At 34.0% G+C, this 7,643-nt stretch overlaps 1 pseudogene; it reads left to right on the top strand.

The window, feature by feature from the left end:
* Positions 1-3,001: 3,001 nt before the first annotated feature.
* Positions 3,002-3,511, top strand: LOC110582603 (annotated as a pseudogene).
* The last annotated feature ends 4,132 nt before the right edge of the window (positions 3,512-7,643 follow it).

Here is a 7,643-nt window from a genome sequence, read left to right as displayed (position 1 = left end):
CATCTAGTAAATCTAACTGGAGGAACAACTAAATACTGAGGTAAATTGTATGGTTTAGGCCATTTCCCAGTTATTAAACCAGAACCAGTCTTTCTGATCCCTCACGTAAAAATTCTTTATACTATATTACAACAGCTTCAAATTCCTTGAAACTCATTATTTAAAAAAATATTATTCAGAAATATATTATTTTATTTGGGTTCAGGTTGAACAAAGAATGATACAAGGGATTTTTCAGATAATCAAAAGAAAATACACAGGAGAAAGTATACACATTAGAAGTCCACATTTTTGTCATCAAAGCTACTTTACACTTTTTTTTTCCTTTGCTCTTAGCTAAATAATTACCTTTGGTAAAAACAACTGTATAAAAATGATAAGAAAATAAAGAAGATAATAGTATAATCCTAGAGTGAATTTAGGAATTTCTTTTATTTCCTATATGCCTAATTTTCTCCTACTTCCTTTTGTGCTTTGTTATAGCTCTGATTAAAGAAAATGCAAAATTCTCGCTTTACCGTTAATCTTGAGAGGGGTAAAATAATGCAATTATTCTGATTTGGGGGGGAGCACTCTATTTTCTTATATTCTCTCCTAGATGCTTTATTCTTGTGTTCCTTCCAAACAATTTAGGCAAATATACTGGCTCTGCATATGCTACAATGTTAAGTGTTTGTCAGTAAAATGCAGTATCCCTGAGGGAGCTGACTTGTCTGACATGACTTTTTCCTAGGACCTTACATCTATAAATTCTGATTTTTGCAGTAGTTTATTTCACTTCCCCTCTCCCCTCACTAGTATCCTGATAAGGAGGCAAGCAGCAAAATTATTATTCACGTTTAAAAGAGAGAAAATTGAGGCTAGAAAGACTTGTCCAAGGACACATAGGTAAGCCCTGAGAGACACTGAGAGTTATATGCTACAGAAAACTTGGTTTTATTGCATACTACATCATTATGAGATAAATGCACTTTCTTTGAATGTGGAAAGCAAAGAGACTTGTTAGAAAACATATAATTTCCCGAGTGAGCCAAGAATATGCTTTGCCCAAACAGACACTGGAATTAATTGTTGCTCTCTTAAGAGATCAATGGGACACGTGTATGGATTGGAATGTGTGGCAGAGTCACCAAAGCAGAAGACTCTCATGTTGGCAAAGCAGTGCCTCCCAGATACCTCTTTTAATTGCCTAAACATTAGGAGCAAGCTGTCACCTTGTCGATGAAAGCTTTAGTTGGTATCTTGATACCTGGCATTCCTACCTCCAGTGGACTTAAAATAAAGGTTTGAAAATATGAGGAAAACTTAGCTCTTAGCTAAACTCCTTAGATCAAAGCCTTCTTATCTAAAAAATAATTCTAAGTGGGAGTTATTTCTTCCTCATTCGTCTCCTTCCTTCCTCTCTTTTTTTTCTGCCAACAGATAATTTTTGTAAATTACTTAACAAAAGTCTCATGAAATTTTAGTTACTGCTTAACAAATTTTGAAACCCAAGAACTATGATCTATTATTAGTATCCATGAGGAAGAAAAACAAACCTCAAATCCTTCCCTTAACAAGGTTATAAGCTAGTGTGAGATGGAAGATGTGTACAATTGACCACACCACAATATAAATATGATAAGTGGTAGTACTGAAAGGAACAAACTAATTGTCTTTGGAATTCAGAGAGAAAGAGATGGACTTCATTAAAGATAGCAAAGTGAGGCAAAACTCAAAGAATTAATATCAGAGGATATGTCATCTCTCTCCTTTCTTCTCCCTGGTTTGGTCAGAATTTATGTCCTATTGCACAGCCATCTTTTGGGAATTTCCTAAAGGAATATAATAGTTGTTGAATAACCAGACCAAATAAAAGTTATCTTTAGACATTAGGCCCACTTCCATATTGCTTTTCTCTGTCATTTGAAAATTTTTCTTCAGAGGAATAAAATGCTTCAATTTCAAAACCTCAAAAATATTCCTCAGTTCAATTTTGGAATCTTAATATTATGCTTCTACATGGATCATGACATGTTTCTCTTTTTTGCTGTGCCCTCTCTACATGAAATAGAATAAGAAAATTAATTACACCAGTTGATAACAATCACATTTGATAAGGATGATTGTTGGGTAGGAATCTTGGGGTGGGGGAAGCACACCAAACTAAAGTATTTTGGCAAAGATGAGACTCTATCATAATCATTGCCAGAGCTGTCTAATTATATACTCCATGGAGGAGAGAATACAAGAAACCCCTGAAGCTAAGTGATGTAGCATCCCTGGCTAGACCTCTTCCAGTTGAGGTGAAAGTATAAATTATGGAAAATAGGATGCCATGATAACTATTATGATGGTGTTTGATTGGGTCATATCTTCATATCAACTGTAAAGCACAATTTAGCCACATTCAATGATGGATTTGAATTTCATACTGACATTTTGTGGAAGAATATAATGCATCTCAGTTAATTTCGTGCTTACTTGAGTAGAAATATATGAAAGTCTAGCTAGTTCACACATTTCAATATAAGTTGAAGCCACTAGTCCTTAAACATGTCTTGATGATTGGAAAAAAGAAAAATCACTCTGAAGAACTCCTGAATGTGTATTTTATAAATCAATGCTTATGTGTTAGCCATTGATAAATGCATGCCACACAGTTTGTAGACACCTATTTCTATCAACTGAGTTCTGTTTATTCCTAATTTTGGCGTTTAGAATTTTTATGCTCCCTCAGCCTTTTTTCATTATCCATGAATATAACGTCTCTTTATCCACCCGTTCATTTATTCAATAAATGTTCATTGAAAACTAGTATATATCAGGCAGTTCTAGGCACTTGGCAATATGGTGGTGAATAAGACATAAAAGATCTTGGTGCATGGGAAAGGGGAGGGCCTGAATGCTGCACCCTGAACCCATCCTTTTGGATCCATCTAAGCATCTGCTTCCAGTTTCCAGATTGAATTGTCAGTGAGTGGAGCCCGAGGCCCCCAACGCCTGAGGGGACTTGCTAGAGATGGACCGCCAGATTCCTTACGATGACTAGCTGGAGGTTTTCCTGCCTGCCTATGAGAATCCCCCAGCATGGATTCCTCCTCATGAAAGGATATATTACCCAGACTACAAAAATAAGTTGACCCAGTTTCTGCCCTGAATTGTCACACTGAAGTAGTCCCCTGGAGCTCAGTTGGGATTTAATATCTGAGGAGGAAAGGCTTCCCAGATAGACATTTTTATCTCCAACGTGATTCCTGACTCGGATGCACATCAAGCAGAACTTCAGGAAGGGGACTAAGTCCTAGCTGTGAATGATGTGGTTTTCCAAGATATTGAGCACAGCAAGGCTGATGAGATCCTGAAGACAGCCTGTGAAATCAGCATGAGTATCTGCTTCTTTCCCTACAATTATCATTGCCAAAGAGAGAGGACTGTGTACTATAGAGTTGCAGTCCATAGCCCTCCACAAGGAATCTTCTTGGACAAACTAGCTAGACCTCAGGAAAGCCTCTTGGGCAACTACTCTTAGCCCCACCCTGGAAGAATGGAGTGGGGACATTAGGGGCACAGTGAGGCCCTGCATGGAGCCAGGTAGCCAACTGCATTACCCAAACTGTACTGTACTTTTTGTTGCCTATTTTTCTAGATGAGCTTCATTCCCTGAAAGAGGAAGGATTCCTCTTTCATTCCCACATTTCAAAGTTCATTCCTTTGGAATTCCAGGTTCCAAGTCATTGAAGATCTTACAGTCCACTTGAGAGGTCAATGTGTACAAAAATTTTAAGTAAGATTTTAAGATTTTACATGATTAACTACATTAGGAATGAAGTAGTAGGTTATACAAGGAGTCAGGCTTTATAGCCAGACACACATAGATTTGATAATAGGTTTGCTATTTAAGAGCTTTGTGATATTAGGCAAATCATACACTCTTTCTAAATCTCAGATATTTCTTTTCGTGTATAAAATAATATATACTTAGCAAACTTGTTTTGAGGAGATGAAAAATAGGTGTGAATACCTGGCAAACAACACATGTGCAATAAATATTAGTTTGCTTCCCTTATTTTGCAATCAAGAGTAGTAGTGCTAATTAAATCCTCTAGCTTTCTGTGTGCAGTGGGTAGGGGCAATTAAATTCAATAATGTTTAATATGATCTTATTTTTCCAAAATGGGTTGGAGAGATTTAATAGCTGGTTTTGCATAAAGTGAAAAATTAGAATTTCAGGTGAAGAACTGTGTTTTAGTCTATTCGAATAATGATTCTTTTCAGAAGACAGACCTGATACCTTCTTTTTCTTTTATGAAATGAATTAGAAGAGATACACTTTCAATGCTAAATAACCTAAAAGGCTTTTAAGCTCCATTCAAGTTATCTTCTCAGTCATTTTTAATATTCATTAACCTAAAATATCCTTTAAGAAATATGCAAAATAGATATTTGCTTTTCAATTAGATTGTTTATAATGATGATTAAAATAAAATATGAAATTATTAAAATTAATATTTAATCATTTAATATTAAATAAAATTAATAATTAATATTAAACATCAAATATTAAAATATGATATATGCCTGTTGACTGAATGTATGTATATATTACATTTTGCATGAAATTAAGCAGACACTAAGTCTGTGTTCAATAGCAGATTGCATTATTAAGTGAAACTATACAATGGAAGAATATTAAGTTAAAGTGTGCTGTTTTAGTTTATTAATTCATTTGCCATTACTTAATTAGCTTTGCTTTGTTGTTGTTTGTTTTGTTTTTTTAGCTTTGCTTTTTTTTTATAAAAACTAGTTACCTCCTAGTGTCAACTCATATTGAAGTATAATTATAAAATTTTAAGATTGAATTTTATTTGTAATTGGATCATTTTAAAAAACTAAGACCTACATTGTTTTTACAGGTACATTTTGAAAAGGTTGGGATAATATTCACAAAGGGCAGGAATGCCAGGTACTATGCTGTATCACAGAGACACAAATATGAATAAACTCTGTCCAAGAAACTAACTCTCACACTGGTGATGACATAAGTGAAAATTATTCCCACATTTTCACTCAGAGGGAGAATGGGAGGGGGAGAGAGTTATTACAAGGGCATGGTCTGTTGGTAATTAGGTGTAGATAGGCTACAGAGTTAGCCAAATGGTTAGGGGGAGGCAGAAGCACACAATCTGCCATGGTAAATTATACATGGCTCATCTTCATTTTTTTTTTCCTTTCTATCTAAATGCAACTATAAAATCCAGTTTTTATCCTGCAGAGCAAAGAAACTCTACTAGATTTTAAATTTTATTTAGTCTTTTCCAAATGTGCTACAAAAGTTCATGCTTTACCATATTTCTGGGAGTTTGTTTATTTTCCTTCTGAGATTCTGTTATATAATGTGCATTGTGATTTTTGGGGTATGTGTGTGTGGCGGGGGAGAAGGCAGTTACTGTATGTTATAAATTAGAAAGGGGGACAGTTGCAGTCTCCTCATTTTGCCTCCATCTGCTTTTTTGCAGGGCAATAGAAGAAAAGAAAAAAATGTTGAATCTCATGGTTACCGTTGATAATAGTTGAAGGTAGGAGAAGCATAGTTTGAGTGGATGACCCAGCAAGTAGAATGAAAAACCCCTACTTGGCCCTTCATTTTATGCTGGAGCTCTATTTCTTTCATTGGAGATTTTAGTGCAAATCAGTAACCACAACAACAACAACAATGAAGCATTAGCAACTCTACTCATCTGTACTGCTTTATTTTTCAAGAAACACTATGTATATTTTTAGAGTTAGTAATACTATTTAGAATTATGTATGTGCTTATGTATATATGTGTACATAAATATGTATTTATGTTACAATATTTTAAAAAATATAAGTCTAAATAATATTACTGTGTAACATACACAATGTATAATACATTGTGTGTATGTGTTATATACATCTATATTTTACATATAAATATGTGATATATACCACTAAGAAAAATAAAGCAAGTAAATAAATGAGCTTTTTTATTTTATATTTTTGAATTATCATTATTATTATTATTATTGAAGTCCCTTAGTAAGAAAAAGAAAAATGAGTAAGTAGAATTTAAGAGTAGAGAGCATTTGAAAGAGTACTTACTCCCTTCAGCCTTTATAGTTCTCATTAGGTTTATATCCTCTTGAGTGAACTATCAGGTCCTCAGTAGATAATCAGTTAATATTTGGTGGCTATTTTGATTGGGATGTCCATGTAAGAAAAAATCGTAAATAAAAATTATTTTTTTCTATATTCCTAGAAGGAGGGGAGGAATCAGAGAGGCTTTATGTCACTTGAACCTAAAAATCATTCTAGCAGATCTATAAAACTATATGTTGTTATATTTGGTCTCTTGACCATTTATCTAGATCTTATCTTCAAAACCAACCAGTTTCCTCTGTTAACTCCAAGAAAACAGCTTTTGATAATAAAACTCACTTGGCAAATTACTTACAACAGGTGTGTGCATTCTCTATTTTTCCCTTTTAATTATTTAGCCATTTCTGGCATAGTCAACTCTTCCTTTGGGGGAAATTAACAATATTGCTTCCTACCTGCAAAGGCATATTCCTCTGTCACTCATTCATTTATTTCTGAGTTAGCACAAATCAAAAGTGTATTTTGCAAGAAAAACTCAATTATGGAAATTCCTGGTAGATCTTCTATAAAGTAAATATGCAGCAAATCTATAATAAAGCTATTTAATAATATTGGTGATGACATAAATGTATCTAAAATCTTGGAGAAAACAGGATTTTTTTATTAGAACTAAAAATGTTTTGAAATATGTTCATCTTAATGGACTTAGTTACCAAAAGATTTAAATAAAACATAGAACTAATGCATTATTCTTTTGAATGAGTACTTATAAAATGTCTACACAATACATTTGGTCTGAAACAATATATTTTAGTTATGCTATAACCAAGTATTGTCTTTTCATTCAACTGTCTTATTTCAGTCTAGGAAATTGTTTGGATATTGAAAAGAGATCATTTGCATCTTTTTCCTTAGAATCTTTTCCAAATATTAACAATTCTCCAAAGTTTAAATGAATTTTTTTCCTTGATTTAGGAATATTCTGTTTCAAAATATCAGAATATTCTTAACAAATGTGCAGATAGAAGAGAAAAACCCTGCTGCTATTCTTATTAACTCTTACTTCCAGAGCCCAACAGGACTCCATAGCATATTCAGTGTATCTAGCCAAGAACCATTTAAGGAGAAAGAGAATTATACACTGACCACTTGCAGCAAATTATCATGATGTCCTGAGCATAGGGGAATCTCATGTATCTAGATAAATCCAGAATTAGATTAAACACACATCTGAAGGATAACAACTTAAAAGAAATCAGAGAGATATTCAAGAAATTTTAGCTGTATCCTGTAGAGTCTAAAAAATTGTTTATTTAGCTGCTGCTGCTGTTGCAACATGTTTATTATGTGCCAAAAAACTACACCACAACTTATTCCATACATCTGCAGGACACACAGCTCCATAAAACCCACAGAGTAGCTGGGATATGCCATGCCATGCCAGCCAGGTTAGCAGGAGGGAGAAGGTAGTTATGACACCAAGTCTTTGGCACACAGATTCCCAAAGGGAGTAAGTAGAAGGAAGGAAGGAAGAAAGGAAA

The sequence above is a fragment of the Neomonachus schauinslandi genome, chromosome 1, assembly GCF_002201575.2.
Source record: "Neomonachus schauinslandi chromosome 1, ASM220157v2, whole genome shotgun sequence".
NCBI lineage: Eukaryota > Metazoa > Chordata > Mammalia > Carnivora > Phocidae > Neomonachus > Neomonachus schauinslandi.
Note: the sequence above shows the minus strand (reverse complement) of the source record. Positions and strands in the feature narration are given on the sequence as shown.